Source organism: Rhinolophus sinicus, chromosome 13 (genome assembly GCF_057876585.1).
Source record: "Rhinolophus sinicus isolate RSI-liver-muscle chromosome 13, RSI-T2T, whole genome shotgun sequence".
NCBI classification, from domain to species: Eukaryota; Metazoa; Chordata; class Mammalia; order Chiroptera; family Rhinolophidae; genus Rhinolophus; species Rhinolophus sinicus.
In genome coordinates, this window is record NC_142513.1 from 44,695,651 (window position 1) to 44,714,682 (window position 19,032).

The 19,032-nt window shown below is 40.8% G+C and overlaps 1 pseudogene; it reads left to right on the plus strand.

Moving 5' to 3' along the window:
- Window positions 1–427: 427 nt before the first annotated feature.
- On the plus strand, window positions 428–18,804 carry LOC109438653 (RNA-binding protein EWS-like; annotated as a pseudogene).
- The last annotated feature ends 228 nt before the right edge of the window (window positions 18,805–19,032 follow it).

Here is a 19,032-nt window from a genome sequence, read left to right on the forward strand (position 1 = left end):
TGCTGCTGTATTTTGATTATACTACCTATCATGATCCTCCATTGGGATGCTGGCATGTACTCATGGAGAGGAAGTTGTCCTGATAAAGTAAGTAAAGTAATCCCAATACAGGGTGTCCATGGGAGCTACCAGAGCAAACTGCAGTACGGTCTATTAAGTTCAAGGCTAGGATGAGGCTGACATCTGCTCTGACCTTGGAGGAATGTAACAAATCTGGAGAGGTGGGCTATTTTGTTAACTATAGTGTCTGGGGTTTGGAATGGACAGAAATGAGCAAGCCCCAGTGGTGATGTATAAGCTCGGTTTAAAATGTTGGAACAGCCCACACCCTTATCTGTAGCCTAGAGCTTCATGGATCAGCTAGCAGAGACCAGAGAGAAACACTGAACTCAGGATTGAGTTATGGGGCCTCCGGCACCCATGCACCATGGAGGATGGAGCACATCTGCCCAGAAGGTGAGCATGTTTCCTTCTGTCACATGAAGAAAAGACCGTGTTCCCACCAGGCTGTGTATGTGACTCGTGATCTCATGATCTGAGTTAGTAGAGGGGGACGTTAAGGTGGGAGGGTGACTAACGTTCTCTGTGATAAACAAATAATACTATATTTTAAATGATACAATAATAAGTAAATGATCAAGCACATAAAACTTCACCTAAAGGGGCAAGTGGTCATATCAACTTGACCCAGAATTGAGATTCAGAACATTTGGACTTCGAGCAATTAAAACTTGGTGTTCACAATAAAAGCTTAGACTGAGCATGTCATGGGTTTTAGTGGTATATTAACATGGAAAGACTGGGAGCCTCTCTCATGAGATATATAGGATTTTCAGAGGTCAAGCTCTGAAGTACATATACACACTTCCCCTCCATCTCCCTCTGCCCACCGCTCAACCCAGGGAGACAAGGGGATGCTTCTATGCAATGTGCCAACATTGGCAAAACAATATGGATTGATGCCATAACATTATGAAATTGTGATACTCACTGGAAAGCCTGTCAACAGCCCTTGTAGAAAGAGGCAAGACAGAGCACAGTGGCTGTGGGGACAGAACCCCAAAGAGCAGTTTACCAGGATGATTTTCGGGGAACCTATGTGCTCTCACTATGGCCTATTATGGGGTCCCCTGTTCTGTTACATGTTGAAACTACGCAAGGGACCCCAAGCACTGCCATAAAGGCCTGTTACCACAAACCAAGAAAGGTGTCAGTGGCAGCGACCCTCCTTTCCCAGGACAAAAAGCTAGCATGTATCCTCCCAGATGGAAGGGATTTGCCATTGTTGGTTCCTAAGACTACTGTTTCTTTCCATCCATAGGTGCCTGTAGACTAATATGGCACAGGGATCCTCGCGGAAGATGCTTGTCATGTACATTGTGAAGCGAGACCCTGTAGGGGTGGAGTGTGGGGACAGAGTCCCAGAGAGCAGTTTCAGGCTCTCGGCCTCTCATAGAAAGGTGCTGGCTCGGGTAGTAGATCATCATCAGCTGTGACTAGTTGGCCATCAGTTGTTACTGGTTAGCCATTAGCCACTGATATAACTGCTGGCTAAACTAGCAAGGTGGTGGTATAGTGGTGTCGCATGGTGGTGTGGCATCCTGGCATGGTGTGATGTGGCATGGTGGAGTGTGGATTACGGATTGTAGAGAGGCGGATTGCAGCTAGCCAGTGAGGTTGGTTGGCAGACACAAGTGGATTGCAGGTTGCGGATCGTGTGGCTCCTGCCTCTTGTGTCTCCAGCCCAGCCGCCAGAGAGAATATAGTGGTATGACTCCCCTACCTGTGGCTCCGTGGGTGTTCCTTTTTGGCCTCACCATATCCTGTGTTCCTATGTGGGGAGCGAGACAAGAGACCCTGCCTGTCACCCTGCATGACGGTGGCCTCACCTGTTTTGCACTTAATAGGGGAAAACAGAAACTTTTTCGAAGTGTTTTTTTCAGGATCCACCAAACCCTCATTGCTTTACATTACAAGTTACCACTGATTTTCACAAGCAGCATAGTTGCTGGTATAGCTCTGGTGTCTGAAGCAGCCAGCCAAGTGGGAGGGGGCAGGGAGAGGGCCTCTGGGGACTCAGGCAGGCATCTTGTGCAGCTGGGTGCCCTGCTTTCTCTCTGGGCCGCAGCCCTGGCCACGAGGAAAACAGGATGCCTCTAAGTCAGGCTGAGCAATCCTCTTGGCATCTCTGAGTGGTCAGAGTTTCCTTTCCAAGTCCACAGTTTGGTTGCTGCTGTGCCTTCCCTCTCTGTGTTTGTGCAACGTTGGACTCCAGTTCCTTTAGCAATCTGCAGTGGGTGGCAGAGAGATTTCTTGTTTCTGCCTGGGGACAGCATTAAAACTAAACCCCCGAAAATCTGGAACTCAGAGGTCACTCAGGGAAGAAGACTGCTGTCTTCATGGTGCCCTCTGTCCCCTCCCCTCTTTCTGCCACTCGCAGAGGAGGTGGACCTACCGTAGTGACATGGACTTGATGAAGCTGTAGTCTGACTCCCCAAAGCCGATTGCTTCACTTGGCTAAGGCCTTGGTTCTGTCCTATCTTGGTCAGGCCTGCTAACCCTGTCTTGGTAAGAATCCCTAACCCTGATATCTGCTCAAGTTCCTCATCCCCCACATTTGATGTCTAAGTTTTCTGAAAGAGTCTGTGGGGTCAGAGCCAGGAGAGCAGGTTCCCGGCTCTCGGCCTTACGTGGAAAGGTGCTGGCTCAGGTAGTAAATGGCCATCAACTGTGTTCAGATGGCCATCAGCTGTGGCTAGTTGGCCGTCAGCTGTAACCAGTGAGCCGTTGGCCACTAATATAACTGCCATGGCTACACTAGCAGAAAATGGGGGCTAGCAAGAAGATGGTTGCTGAGCTAGCAAGGGCGGATTGCAGTTAGCACGGCGGATTGCAGCTAGCAAGTGGGGTTGGTTGGCAGAGAGAAGTGAATGGCAGGTTGTGGATAGTGTGTGTCACGAGGGGCGGCCTGCAGGGCCTCTGGTTCCGCTCCCCACATAAGAACGCAGGATATGGCTAGGCCAAAAAGGAACACCCACGGAGCCATAGGTAGGGGAATCATACCGCTATAGTCTCACTGGAGGCTGGATTCACACAACGTGTGACCTGCTGTCCGCTTTCTGCCAACCGACCGACTCCTCAACTTTCCTCGACTCAACTCTCCAACGTAGCCGCGGCAGTTATATTAGTGGCCAATGGCTCAAGGGCCACAGCTGATGGCCAACTAGCCATAGCTGACGGCCATCTACTACCTGAGCCAGCACCTTTCCATGTGAGACCGAGAGCCTGGAAACTGCTCTCTGTGTCTCTGTCCCCACAGTGTGGCTCCTGCTTCCTGTGTCTCCAACCCAGCCGCCAATGAGACTATAGTGGTATGATTCCCCTATCTATGGCTCTGTCCTGCGTTCTTATGTGGGGAGCGGGACCAGAGACCCCACCTGACACCCTGCATGACAATGCATAAAGTTAGAAAAATTTTGTAGCAAACACCTATGTACCCACCACCTAGATTCTACTATTAATATTGTACTTTACTAACTTCATCACATCTATCCTTCTGTTTACCTTCTATTCATCCACCAATCCATCTTTTCAAAATGCATTTCAAAGTAAGTTAAAGCCATCAGTATACTTCACCTCTAAGCACTTAAACATGAGTAGATTAACTAGAGTTCAATAATTATATACAGCTTTCATTTGTTGTAAATTTACCCATAGTGAAGCACACAGACCTTAGGCATCCATTCACCAAATTCTGACAAGTACATACCCATGTGTAACCCAAACTCTTACCAGGGACAGAACATAACTACAACCCCAAGAAGTTCTCTATCCCCCTTCCCAGTCAACTTGGGTCCTCAACCTTAGAGACAAACATTGAGCTGATTTTTTTTTTTACTACAGGTCAGGTTTTATTATCTTAGAAGTTCATACAAATGGAATTCAACAGTATGTGGACTTCTCTGTGTGCCTCTTTCTTGCTCAGCCTGAAGTTTTTGAGATTCATCCCTGTTGTTCAAACTGTATGTTTATTAGTCAGTCTTTAGTTGCCATAAGGAGCCTTCTCCAGAGGAGTCTCTGGAGGGTCTCAAGCTCTGGATCGCACATAGGATCTGCCATAATGGGGAGGGCAATACTTATTTACTTGGAATTTTTGCTGCTGCTTCTCGTCCTTTTTTTTTTTCTTTTAATCTGGAACAACTTCCTTCTCCTCCCCTCCCCTGCTGCACCAACTTTCCACCCTGTCCCCTCCTTCCATCCCTTCCTCTCACTACCCCCCACAACATAGTTTTTAGTTGGGGGTAAAGATGCCACCATCAGTAGAGGAAAACTGGATTTTAAAACACAAAGAGCAGATTTTTCACTCTTCCTCATGTTTGAAAGTAAAAGTTCTTTTAAAAAATCAAATTACTACGATGTATTTGTTATTAAAAAAATAAGAAAAAAGTATAAGAAAAATAAAGACTGTGTACCTGTGTGAGTGCACTTGCATATTGTTTAGCACACTGAGCTCATGTGATGATTATAATTTGATGCTGAATTTTTTCATTGTTATTATGTCATGCTAAAAAGATATAAAATACCACAAAATAGAGTTACTTTTGATAAGCCACATCACCAAACCAAAACTTAATAACTAACCAAATTGCAGTTTTGGCCTCTCCCAGGAGTGGCATATTAACCAATTGATCTAGAATTTCTTGGTCAGCGCTAGTGAGGTAATCTGTCTGATAAGATTCCCTGTCCTCCTCTAAAGGAAGGTGTCATTGCCTGAAATAATACATTCTTTTAAGTTTCTTGTCTGACCCTCTTTCTGCCTCTGAAAACCTTCCTTTTGTACAACTCGTTGGGTCTCTCTTTTCATTGTTAAATGGGATGCTGCCCAAGTCATGAATTGCTTCGTAAAGCCAATTAGATCTTCAAATTCACAAGGTTGAATTTTATTCTTTAATGTTCATGAACATTTTTCTGCTTTATTCCCCATTCAACAGGTTATTCCATAGTTTGTTTTTTTCTCTAATGCTAGTCTTTTCAGCTGTTCCCAGTTATTGTTTTTTTTAAATATAATAAGTAATACTGATACACACTATCATAGGAAAAAAGTCTTGGTGCATATTTTGGATTGTTTTCTTCCTAGAATTGGAATGATTGGATCAGAGGCTACAAAGATTTTTTTGAATACAGATTGTCAAATAGTTCTCCAAAAAGATATGCCTGACTCAGCCAGGTCCAAATAGCAAAGAGAAAGTTCTAGTGGGCAAAAGCAGCATTTTGTGCTATATTTTATTTGAGAATATTTACAAGTGCAATTTCCTCAATGCTGGTATGCTGGATCTGAGACCCTGGGCGGTGCCGTCTGATGAGCCACTTCTTCCTGTTCCTCCAGCCTTTATACCTGAATCACATCTTGGTAGATCCACCTTGCACTTATTTAAAGTCCATGAAAAATTTTATTAGTTCCATGTCTGTGCCACTTATTCATTCATGGATTTAGTAAATATTCATGGAAAACATGATGTCAGATACTGACTTTAAAACATGATGTTGATCATTGATCAACAGTCAGGTCTTCTACTCTCAGGTGTTCTAGTGTCCAGTTCCTGCCCTTCAGAAGTCCTGGATCTGATGAGGAGAGACATATAAACATGCATTTCACTGAGGGGAAGCAGAGTTTGCCACTCCAAAATATGCCTTTTGGAATAGTATTTTAAGCTGACTATTTTTAAGAAACGAAAGACAGTAGACAGAACCTCTGACCTTCTCCCTCACTGCTTGAAATAATTTAGATTAGATTTGGTCATTTTTCCTGTTAATCTGTCTTATATCAATTTGATTACTAGCCTAGCCAGAAGAACTTAGAAAGGTGGGAAGAAATTTATTTTTCCTCCTCTACATGAACACAGCATGATGCAAATTGTCACAGACACAAGACACAGAGACCAGCATGCCTGATTCCACCTGGCATGCCTCATCTAGGTAGTTTGCTGGTAGCTGTAAAAAGAGCAGTGCAATCTTGATTCACTTGTTAACTATGAGAAATCTGGAGAGTTTCTTACTTTGCTTTTCTAGATATGAAGAATTTCCACAGTGCAGCCTCATCCTAACTAGTTCCCCTGGGCTCAGGCCTTGCCCTTCTCAACTGGACAAAATAATTCTCCCGGTAGTCCACCAAAAGAGCAGTTTATTTGGGAAAAGAAAAAGAAATGAAACCACCACAGCAATGAACGCACACCTCCGGGCAGGGCTCCAATCGCCACACACATGCAAAAACAACAGACCCTTCCCAAGAGAGCCTCTCTCTATATATACATGAATTCCTCTCCCAGAAGTTACCACAAAGTTTAACAGGAAGTCAGGACTAGAGAGTTAACAAGGCGCCCAGCTCCACCCATAGTCCTCCCAGCTCTATGGTTAATCATCTTAAGATTCCAGTTCACTTTTATCACCCTCTTCTCACCTCTATGTGCAACCCGTCTCTTAGAGATCTCTTCCAGTCTCCTGGCTTTAATATCAACTCTACACCTACACTTCCCATGTGAATATCTTCACAAAATACCTTATATCCTGTGGTATTGTGATGTATAATAAGAAATATGTACTGATCTTAGTTCCATTTCTGGCAAGGAACTTCTAAAACCCTTGGAATTTCCTAAGTGATGAGAGCCATAAGGTGTCTTTTGTTACATTAATGAGATAGCCTTTGCCCCTCCCGCCCCCCCTAGGATGGGGATGGTTTCCAGGGCACCTAACCTTGCTATTAGAGGGCTGGAAGTTTCAGTCCCACCCCAACCTCTGGGGAGGCGAAAAAGGCTGAAGGCTGAATCAAGCACCAATATCCATTGAGTTAATTGTGCCTATATAATGAAGTTTCCATAGAAATCTAAAAGGACTAGATTTGGAGAATTCCAGGATGGTGAATGTGTAGATTTGGGGAGAGTGGCATGTCCTGAGAGGCATGGAAATTCCATGCCCTTTCCCCATACCTTGCTCTATACATCTCTTTCATCTGGCTGTTCCTGAGTTTTATGTTTTTATAATAAACTGATAATCTAGTGAATAAAATGTTTCTTTGAGTTCTGTGAGCTGCCCTAGCAAATTAATGGGATCCAAGGTAGCATATATTCTAATCCCCAATCCATAATTTGGGCTTAGAAGCACTCAACCTGGATTTCCAATTGGTATTGGAAGGTGGGGGGTAAAATTGTAGGAATGAGCCTTTACCCTGTGGAATCTGATGATATCTCTGGGTAGATAGTGTCAGAATTTAGTTAAATTGTAAGACTCCCAGCTTGTGTTGGATCATTACTTGGTGGTATGGGGGGGGGGGGGAACCCACACATCTGAATTTGTGACCAGAATTGTTAGTTGGTACCAGAATCCTACCTCCAAGTCAATCTGATTACGTTTCTACTTGGGGGGTCCAAGATACTCCTAGCTGCCCATGCCCCAAACTGCTGTGGACTTACCCTTCTCCTCACATTCATGGTACTCCCCATTTCAGTAAAGGCTGTTACATAAAGGTCACACTCAGTGAGACCTTCTCTGACCTCAATCTTTAAAATTGTGACCTCCTCTCCACTTCTCCACCTTCCCATCCTCCTTCCCTGGTTTATTTTTTCCAGTGCACATTCTTAATTGCTCTCTATATCTTTTCTTCTATTCTGTCTTTACCCACTAGAATGCAAGCATGATATTTTTGTCTGTTTAGCATGATATTTTTATCTGCTTTGTTCACTGCCATTCCCAGTACCTGGCACATAACAAGTATTGGTAAGTATTAACTTTATTAATGAGTGAACTGGATTAGTGTTCTTAAGCTCATTTTTGTTGTTTTTGAGAAAATTATGTCAATATTTCTTGCCATTATAGCTGGAGTCTTACAGAATTGGAGTTAGTATTTTTAGTAAGATGGGGAAGGGAGAATCCCTAAGGGATATGCAAAGCAGAAGTAAAATTGAAAATAGCACATTATATCACTTGTTTTTGTGTCTCAGAAACTGTAGGAAATGAAACCTTATAGAGAGATCATGTTTATATTAATGAGGTAAAAAGGAGGGTGATGTGTTTATCTAGGTAAGTTGAGGTCTGAATGCACTTGTTTGGAAATAGCTAGTAATTGAAGTGTAATTCCTTTCTTTTCTGGTTCTTCCTCATCCTCCAAGTCTCACCTGAGGGACTTAAGGAGGATAAAAATGTTGAGCTATTCTAAATCAGCCTTAAACTGAAATGTAAAGAAAGAAGAAATTTTCCTCTACCTTCAAGATTTTTTTGTGTTTTTTTCTCATCTATTAATCAAATAAAATGAGGCACATTAACAATAGAAAATTACCACATTTAATACATATATATGTATGGCAACCCTACATGTATGAGAGAGCCCAAATACATGAGCAGTTCAAAGACAGAAAGGGAAACAGAGATATATGTGGCATTTTGAGCTAAGGATGAAGTAAGGCACGTTGTGGCTTTGGGATGGGGGAGTCTTTCACAGAATAATAAGAGTAGATGTTCACTAATTTGAAGTTTGCCATGCCCTATAGATTTAAAAAAAAAGGATTATCTCTGGTAATCTATTATTATGTGCAAGGCCCCTAATTAAAAATTCTCTAAGTAGTTAAGAAGTGGCAGAAATTTCTCTTGGGCCTAAAGAGTCTTGGTTGTCTTTAGGTCAAAACAATACCACAGAAGCACATCTTGGGGTGTCTTGTTCTGAAACCCTACACTTCGCTCTTCTGAAACTTTCCTCAAAGTTTCACATTCCAGATGTTGTGTTGATAGATTGTTCTATATCTCATGAAACTAGCCCTAAGCTTGAGAAAAGTTCAATTGTGTTAAACAATTGTGTCTCATTTCAGGATGTGGTGATGATGGGACTCCTGTAGTTAAGCCTAGGATGTAAGCAATCAGGTATTTAATAGAGACATCTCTATGGAAAAAAAAAAGAAAGAAAAACAAAGATTAATGACTGAATCAATTATAATCCCAGCTTCTGGGTTTTGAAGGCAGGTGGTTGAGAAGATTTTTAGATGTCTGCCCCAAAGTATCTTCAAATGGATTGAAGACAGGCAGTAACAATCTGAGAGATTTTCTTGGTTTGAAATTTGAATATCTTTGGTGATCTTTCTGCAACAGGCATGAAGATAGTCCATATATAAGCTGGTGTGATAACTTCTCTGAAGTTTATATCAAATTGTCCTCCTTTAGCTTGCACTGCTTTGGAAAAAGGGAACGTTTAGTTCTCAAAGATTCCAAGTCAAAGATGGGAGAAAAATTGGAAATGTTAATTTGGAATGTCATAGCCAGATGTTGGAGGATACTAGAAGAATTCTGTATCCAGTCCAGCTTACAAGTAGAAAACAAAGATTTCTGGTCAAGATGTTGGAGTAGGTAAATGCTGTGTTTGCATTCTCTCACAACCACATCAACATTACAACTAAACTACAGAAGAAACATCATTGAGAATCACCTGAAGTCTAGCAGAACAGAAGTCCTACAACTAAGAACATACAGAAGAAGCCACCCCAAGACTGGTAGGAGGGGTGGAGATGCATAACAGTCTAGTCCTACACCCACATGTGACCATTAAAAATCAGTAGGTATATCTTGACTGCAGAGTTCCCCCCCCCCAGAAAAAAAGGAGGTAGGAGTCCCAGCCCCACACCAAACTCCCCAGCCAAGGGTTCCATTACCAGGGAGAGAAGTCTGCACAACTTCTGGCTGTGAAAAGCACCAGAGATTGTGGCAGAATGATATGGTCAGTGTGGGGGTCCCAGGCATTCCTCTTAAAGGGCCTTCACGCGGACTTACATGGACTCACTTGCTCTGAGCTCCAGTGCTCAGAGCACCAGGGACATACCAGGAGGACAAAAAGCACCAGGGACATACCAGGAGGAACTGAGTTGTCTGGCTTTAAGGTGAGGTTTTTAGGGGTAGCTTTCACCCAGACGGATATGTTGGAAGAATTCATTGTTTCTCTTTTGAGCCCTCCTGGCCTCCCAGGATGCAGACACAGGCTACTACCATATATGAGTCTTCATCAACCTGGCTAACAAGGTTTCTCTGCCCTGCCCTGGTGATTCCTCTAAGACCCACACCACCACCACACCCACACCCAATTCTCGGGCAAACCCTAGTCACTTCCAGTGCTTTTCCATATAAATGGCCTGTCTTGGCTCAGGCTTCAGAATCTCCTAAAGTCTCTTAAAGGTTCACAAAACACAAACAAGCAGCATCTGGCTTCTGTATGTCCCATATCTCTGGCTGAGCAGCCCCAAGCCCAGCATTAGTAGAAGTCAGCCTTGGATTTTGGCTTGGCCTCTCGAGACACTGCCATGACCAGCACAGGTAGCAGCCATCTGTGGATTGTTTTATCACTCATGCCAAGTGGCCCTGAGCAGGGCACAGTCTGTGGCTGAACTTGGACTGAGGTGGGGCCTTTCCCAGAAATCCCCAGGGTTGGTACACCCAATGGCCAGATTTGGACTCAGCTGGAGAATCAGGTAGCCACCTCCAAGGACTACACACCCAAAAGGCAGACTGGGCAAGCTCCAGAGCCTTGATAAAGCAAATCCTGCTCCATAGGGTGAGTCCCTGCACAATAGCTCCTGTACTGTAGTCACAGACAGTCCTCCCAACTAATCAGTCTGAGGGTCAATCCCTCCCATTGATGTGCAAACAGTAACAAAGGCTCAACAACAACAGGAGGGCACACATAACCCACACAAGGGACACACCTGCAGCATTGGCTCTGGTGACCAGGGAGACTGTGCAACAGCACCCCATAGGACACCTACTCCATAAGGCCATTCTACTAAGATCAGGAGACATAGCATCCCTACCTAATACACAGAAACAAAAACAGGGAATCTGCCAAAACTGGGAGACAGAGAAGCATGTCCCAAATAAAAGAATAGAACAAAGCTCCAGAAAAAGAATTAAACAAAATGGAGACAAGCATTCTACCAGATGCAGAGTTCAAAACACTGGTTATGAGGATGCTCAATGATCTCATGGAGAACCTCAACAAAGAGATAGAAAACATAAAAATTGGGATAGCAAACGTAAAAAAGAACCATTCAGAAATACAGAATATAATAAATAAAATAAAGACTCCATTAGAGGGTATCAACAGTAAAAGAAGCAGAGGATCGAATTGGTGATTTAGAAGATAAGGTAACAGAAAACATCCAATCAGAAAAACAAAAAGAAAAAAAATCCAAAAAAATTAGGGTAGTTTAAAGGTCCTGTGGGACAACCTCAAGTATACCAACATTTGCATTATAGGGTAACCAGAAGAAGAAGAGAAAGAGCAAGAGATTGCAAGTCTATTTAAAGAAATAATGATGGAAAACTTCTAACCTGGCAAAGGAAATGTACATACAAGTCCAGGAAGCACACAACATTCCAAAGAAGATGAACCTGATCAGGCTCACACCAAGACACATTATGATTAAAATGGCAAAGGTTAAAGACAAAGAAAGAATTGTTAAAGCAGCAAGAGAAAAGCAGTTAGTTACCAACAAGCAAGCTCCCATAAGACTATCAGTTGATTTCTCCACAGAAACTTTATAGGCCAGAAGGAATTGGCATGAAATATTCAAATGCCAATTTGAATTAAACATTAGAATGTTTAAACAGGCTTTATGTTAAAAAAAAAAAAATGTTATATCGAGTTTACCTGAATGTTTTATGGGAGGGAATGAATCTTTAGTTTGACCAGGAACACTTCCTATACCCAGTATTGTAAATAAATTAACGTATAATCTTAATTTAGGTATAATATTAAGGTATAATTTAATAGGTGAATTGGTACATTTTGAACAGGCTTTATGTGAAGTGATTGCGTCTCTCTTGTCTGATTGTATTATTGAAATAGCCATTGTATCTCACTGGGGAACAGGGACTTGAAGGCTGTCTATTTTCTTTTCTTTTGGCTCTCAGAGGGAAAGACTTTGGAAAGTAATGACCTTTGCACCCTCTTGAGTTTATGCAATTGTTTAATACTGCCAGAAATAATTAGTTTGTTCTAGCTGAAACCTGACAAGATATTTGAAAGTGTTTAATAACTTTTGCTTAGAAATCTAACAAAATTGGAAGCTGAAAATTCAAGAGCATAATATAATTTTTAAAGATCTCCTAACTAAACTAAAACAAAACTATATACCCGAGGGAAAAAAGAAAATTAAGGATTATATAGTTAGACGTGTGGGTCAACCTATAATGTCACTTAAGTTACAACCCAAATTTAAAAACAATTGTTTTTATCTTACAAATCTTTGCAAAACCAGAAACACAGCTCTAGAAACAGTTCGAAGCCCACCTATCCTTATCATCCCCAATTCCTAAGACTGAAAGGGTGGAAAAAAGGGAGAGGAGGGTTTTTGAAAGCACGCACCACTCCATTGACCCCAAAGCTACCTTGCCAAAGACAGATACAAATCTTAATTGTTTTCTCCCCAAATATTAATAAGAAAAATACTTAGCCATCTAAACAGGTAACTTTAATTTATTCCATCTGCTAGAAACATAGTGTGGATCTAACTGTTCTTTTATCTCATCATCTGACAGTAACTTTAAAGTGAAGGCCAGGAGGTCTCCTTTTGTGTCTGTCTATATGTTCATATACATTGTGTGATATTTTCTATCACAGGATAGTATTGTTAGTTTATAAAAGAGCTCTATTAAGTTGGCTTAAATAAACAAGGGCTTATTTTTAAAAATATAACAGAAATTAACTCAAATGCTTTTCAGAATCACATGATCTGGGAAAATATTTGATATTAAAGCTGACTTGAGTTTTGTTCGGTTAAATAGACATGTCTTATAGTTTAGTGGTTACCAAACTGAAAACTTTCCTAACCTTGCTAGGAAATGTACATAGAAGTGCAGGAAGTACACAGTGTCCCAAACAAGATGAACCCAAACAGGTCCACGCAAAGACACATTATAATTAAAATGGCAAAGTTTAAACACAAAGAGAGAAGCCTAAAAGCAGCAAGAGAAAGGCAACTAACTACTTGCAAAGGAACTCCCATAAAATTGTCAGCTGATTTCTCAACAGAAACTTTGCAGACCAGAAGGGATTGGCAGAACATATTCAATATGATGAAAAGGAAGGACCTACAACCAAAATTACGCTACCCAGCAAGAATATTATTTAAAACTGAAGAAGCGATAAGGAGCTTCCCAGACAAGAAGCTAAAGTTCATCACCACCAAACCAGTATTACAACAAATATTAGAGAAACTTCTTTAAGAAGAAGAAGGGAGAAAAATAACACAAATATGAATAATAAAATGGTAATAACTATGTATCTATCAACAATCAATTTAAATGTAAATAGATTAGATGCTCCAATCAATAGACACAGGGTAGCTGAATGGATAAGAAAAAAGATCCATACATATACTGTCTATAAGAGACCCACTTTAGATTGAAAGACACACACAGATTTCAGTAAAGAAATGGCAAAGGATATTATATACAAATGGAAATGAAAAAAAAAAAAGCTGGGGTAACAATACTTATACCAGACAAAATAAACTTTAGAACAAAGGCTATAATAAAAGACAGAGAGGGATATTACATACTGATAAAGGGATGAATCCAAGACTTATGCACCCAACATAGCAGCACCTAACTAAATAAATAAATGTTGACTGACTACAGGGAGAAATCAACATTAATACAATCACAGTAGAGAATTTTAATACTTCCTTAACACCAATGGACAGATCTTCCAGACAGAAAAACAATAAAGAAACAGTGGCCTTAAATGGCACACTAGAACAGATTAATTTAATTGATATTTTTAGAGCATTTCACCCCAAAACAGCAGAATATATATTCTTTTCAAGTGCACATGGAACATTTTCCAAGGTAGACCCTATGTTAGGACACAAAACAAGTCTCAATAAATTTGAGAAGACTGCAATCATATTAACCGTCTTTTTAAACCACAATGATATGAAACTATAAATCAATTACAAGAAAAACACACAAACACATGTAAGCTAAATAACATTATTTAGTAAAATAATGAATGGGTCAATAATGAGATCAAGGAAGAAATCAAGAGATACATTGAGATAGATGAAAACAAAAACAAAACAACCTAAAATCTATCGGACACAGTGAAAGCAGTCCTAAGGGGGAAATTTATAGCAATACAGACCTACCTCAAGAAACAAGAAAAATCTGAAAAAAGCAATTTAACTTTACACCTAAGTAAACTGGAAAAGGAACAGAAAAAAATTGAGTAGAAGAAAGGAAATAAAAAAAATCAGAGGGAAAATAAATGATATAGAATTTAGAAAACAGTTTAAAAGATTGATGAGACCCAGAGTGAATTCTTTGAAAATATTTTTTTTTAATTGATAAAACTTTACTGGACTCATCAAGAAAAGAAGAGAGAGGACCCAAATAAATAAAATCAGAATTTAAAGAGAAGTGACAACTGATACCACAGAATTAAAAATGTTATAAGAAAATAATACAAGCAATTTTATTCCAACAAATTGGACAATCTTGAAGAAATGGATAAATTCCTAGAAGCATATAGTCTTCCAAGACTGAATGAAGAACAAACAAAAAATCTGAACCAACAGATTACTGCTAACAAAATTGCTCTTAGTGATATTTTTTTTCTGATATATCTCCTTGGGCGAGGGAAACAAAAGAAAAAATAAACAAGTTGGGACTATACCAAACTAAAAATTTTTGCATAACAAAGGAAACCATCAACAGAATGAAAAGACAACCTACTGAATGGGAGAAGATATTCATCAATGATACATCTGATAAGGGCTTAATATGCCAAATTTATAAAGAACTCATACAACTCAACACAAAAAAAAACCAAAACAACCCAATTTAAAAATAGGCAGAGGACCTGAATAGACATTTCTCTAAAGAGGTCATACACATGGCCAATAAACATATGAAAAGATTCTCAAGGTCACTAATTATCAGAGAAATGCAAAGTAAAATCACAATGAGATGTCACCTTAAGCCTTGTAGAATGGCTATCATCAATAAGTCAACAAACAAGTGTTAGTGAGGCTGCGGTAAAAAGGGAACCCTTGTTCACTGTTGGTGGATTTGCAAACTGATGCAGCCACTATGCAAAACAATTTGGCAGTTCCTCAAAATTTAAAAATAGAACTATCTTATGACCTAGCAATGCCACTTCTAGATAGTTATCTGAAGAAATCCAAAATACTAATTCAAAAAGGTATATGCACCCCTATTTTCATTGCAGCACTGTTTACAATAGCCAAATATGAAAGCAACCCGCATGCCCATCAATAAATTGTTTAAAGAAACTGTGGTACATATATACAATGGAATATTACTGAGCCACAAAAAGAATAAAACATTACCATTTGTGACACACAGATGGACCTAGAGGGTATTATGCTAAGTGAAATAAGTCAGACTGAGAAAGATAATTACCATACCATTTCACTTATATGTGTAATCTAAAGAAGAAAATAAATGAACAAACTGATGATTGCCAGAGGGGGAGGGGTATTGGGGAGCTGGATGAAACAGGTGAAGGGATTAAGAAGTACAAATTGGTAATTACAAAATAGTCAAGAGGATGTAAAGTACAGCATAGAGGATATAGTCAATAATGTTGCAACAACTATGTAGGTGCCAGGTGTGTACCAGACTAATCGGGAGATCACTGAATAAATTATATGTGTCTAACCACTATGCTGTACACCTAAAACTAATATAAAATAATATTGAATGCCAACTGTAATTGAAAAAAAAATAATTTTAAAAAACAAAATACAACATTGAGGATAAATATAAATATAATCTGCATAGTGTTAGACTTTTGAGACTTTTTTCTTTTAATTTATTGGGGTGACAATTGTTAGTAAAATTACATAGATTTCAGGTGTACAATTCTGTATTACATCATCTATAAATCCCATTGTGTGTTCACCACCCAGAGTCAGTTCTCCTTCCATCACCATATATTTGACCCCCTTTACCCTCATCTCCCACCCCCCACCCCCTTTACCCTCTGGTAACCACTAAACTATTGTCTGTGTCAAAAACTCATAGACTTTTGAGACTTTAACAGCATTAAATTCAAGATAACCCTTAAAAAATAAAAGAACCCATCATTGTTCATTTTATTATATTTATCCCCAATTTAAAAAATAACCATCTGAAGATTTCCACCCTTCTGGGACAAGTCTTGTGACTCTCCTTTCTGTTTTCTCTGTTCCACTATTACCAGTATTTAAAAATAGGTATCTCATTCTGTCTACTTGATTTAGAAGCCATTGCTTTTTAAGTGCAGTTTTAAATTATCTAATCTAATTGGAACATCCCTCTATTGTAATTTTAGGTTTTAATTTTCTTGAGGGCTTGTAGAAGTTTGGTAGTTCCCTAGCCATAAATGGAGTTTAGCTCACATTTCTGTCCGGCCATGTTTTGGAGCTTCCAACTTGACATTACCAAGCCAAGTTCTTAGGATATGAATTTTTTAGATTATTTTTAATAAGATTTTGCCAGTTTTTTCTCTCATTTTTTTTCTTCTTAATTGCAGGACATTTGTACTTCCAATCTCCTGATATTTTTCTTCACAATAATCTGAAAATATATATGTATATATATATATATATATATATATATATATATATATATATATGAAGGTAAATAAGAAGAAGTCTGAGTGGATTTCGTTTTTCTTTTAATTTTGCCTACCTTATTATGGGAATCTTAATAACTAACTGTTATAGGCTTATGAGAGCTCACTAAGAAAATATTTTTTTCTTTCTTTTCAATTTAGAAGATTTTCCCAATTCAAAGAATCCATTATCTGGAGGAGAGAAAATGATATCCAGGGTTACAGTACCTACAACCAAGCTGCAGCCCATCAGGGCTACAGTTCTTACATTGCCCAGCTCACTCAAGGATAAACACAGACCACTCAGGCATATGCACAGCAGAGTTATGGAACCTATGGGCAGCCCACTGATGTCCGCTACACCCAGGCTCAGTCCACTGGGACCTATGGGCAGACGGCCTATGCAACTTCTTATGGACAGCCTTCCACAGGTTACACTACTCCAACTGCTCCCCAGGCGTATGGTCAGCCTGGCCAGGTGCATGGCACTGGTACTTTTGATACCACCACTGCCCCAGTAGCCGCCACCCAAGGCTTTGATGCATCTCAATCTGCATATGGCACTCAGCTTGCTTACCTGGCTTATGGGTAACAGCCGGCAGCCGCTGTACCTGCAAGACCACAGAATGGTAACAAACCCACAAAAACTAGTCAGCCTCAATCTAGCATAGGGGATTACAACCAGCCCAGTCTGGGATATGGACAGAGTAACTACAGTTATCCCCTGGTACCTGGGAGCTACCCTATATAGCAAGTCACAGCCGGACTGTCTTCTCCTTCTACCAGCTATTCCTCTACACAGCTGACTAGTTATGATCAAAGCAGTTACTCTCAGCAGAACACCAATGGGCAGCCAAGCAGCTATGCACAACAGGTTATCTATGGTCAAAAAAGTAGCAATGGGCATAAGATGCCCACAATGGGCAGCAGATGCTCCCCAAAACCAACTGGATTCTACAGCAAAGCTCCAAGTCAACAGCAGCTATGTGCAGCAGAGTTCATTCCGGCAGGACCACCCCAGTAGCATGGGTGTTTATGCGCAGGAGTCTGGAAGATTTTCTGGAAGAACTGGAGCATGTGTAGTCCTGATAACTGGGGCAGGGGAGGAAGGGGATTTGATCGTGGAGCCATGAGCAGAGATAGGCAGGGAGGACAACTTGGTGGAATGGATGCTGGAGAGTGAGGTGGCATCAATAAGCCTGGTGGATCCATGGACAAAGGACCAGCTCTTGATCTAGGCCTACCTATTGATCCAGAGGAAGACTCCGACAACAGTGCGATTTAGGAACAAGCATTAAAAGACAATGTGACTCTAGATGACCTGGCAGACTTCTTGAAGCAGTGTGGAATTGTTAAGATGAATAAGAGAACTGGATAACCCATGATCCATGTCTACTTGGACATGGAAACAGGAAAGCCCAAAGGCAATGTTACAGTGCCAAGGCTGGCATGGAGTGGTTTGATGGGAAAATTTTTCAAGGGATTTTCAAACTTAAAGTTTTTCTTCCTTAGAAGAAGCCTCTTACGAACAGCATGCAGGGGTGTATGCTGCCCAGAGAGAGCAGGGGGATGCTGCCACTGCTCTGTGGAGGTGCAGAGGGCACAGGAGGTCCTGGGGGACCCATGGGTCCTATGGGAGTTCATGGGGGAGACAGAGGAGGCTTCCTCTCAAGAGGACCCCATGGTTCCTGAGGGAACTACTCCAGAGGAAGAAACATCCAGCACTAAGCTAGAGATTGGCAGTGCCCCAATCCAGGGTGTGGAAACCAGAACTTTGCCTGGAGAACGCATGTAATACAATCAGTGTAAGGCCCCAAAGCCTGAAGCTTTCCTCCCTCCTGGGTGGCCCTGGTGGCAAGTGGGGAGGAAGAGATGGCCTCATGGACTAAGGAGGCCATGGTGTAATGTTCAGAGGTGTCCATAGTGGAGACAGAGGTGGCTTCCGTGGCACCCCAGTCATGGTTCAAAGTGGCTTTGGTGAAGGAAGATGAAGTGGCCCTGGGGGTCTTCCTGGACCATTGATGGAGCAGATGGGAGGCAGCAGAGAGAGTGTGAAGGACCTGGATAAAGGCGAGCACCATCAGGAACACAGAGACTGGCTCTACATAACACAGAGACCCCTCAGAGCTTCATTGACTATCAGATTTACCTTTTAAACCAGAAAATGTTTTAAATTTATAATTCCATATTTATAATGTTGGCCACAGCATTATGATTATTCCTTGTCTATACTTCAGTATTTTTCACCATTTGTTAAGTAACATTAAAACAAGTTAAATTGTTAAAAACAAACCACAATCATCTGGCCTTGGCATCTTAATAGCAACTGAAACCAGTAAGCTCTTTATGGCTTAAAACCAAAGCAGCAAGGAAATAGTCAGAGA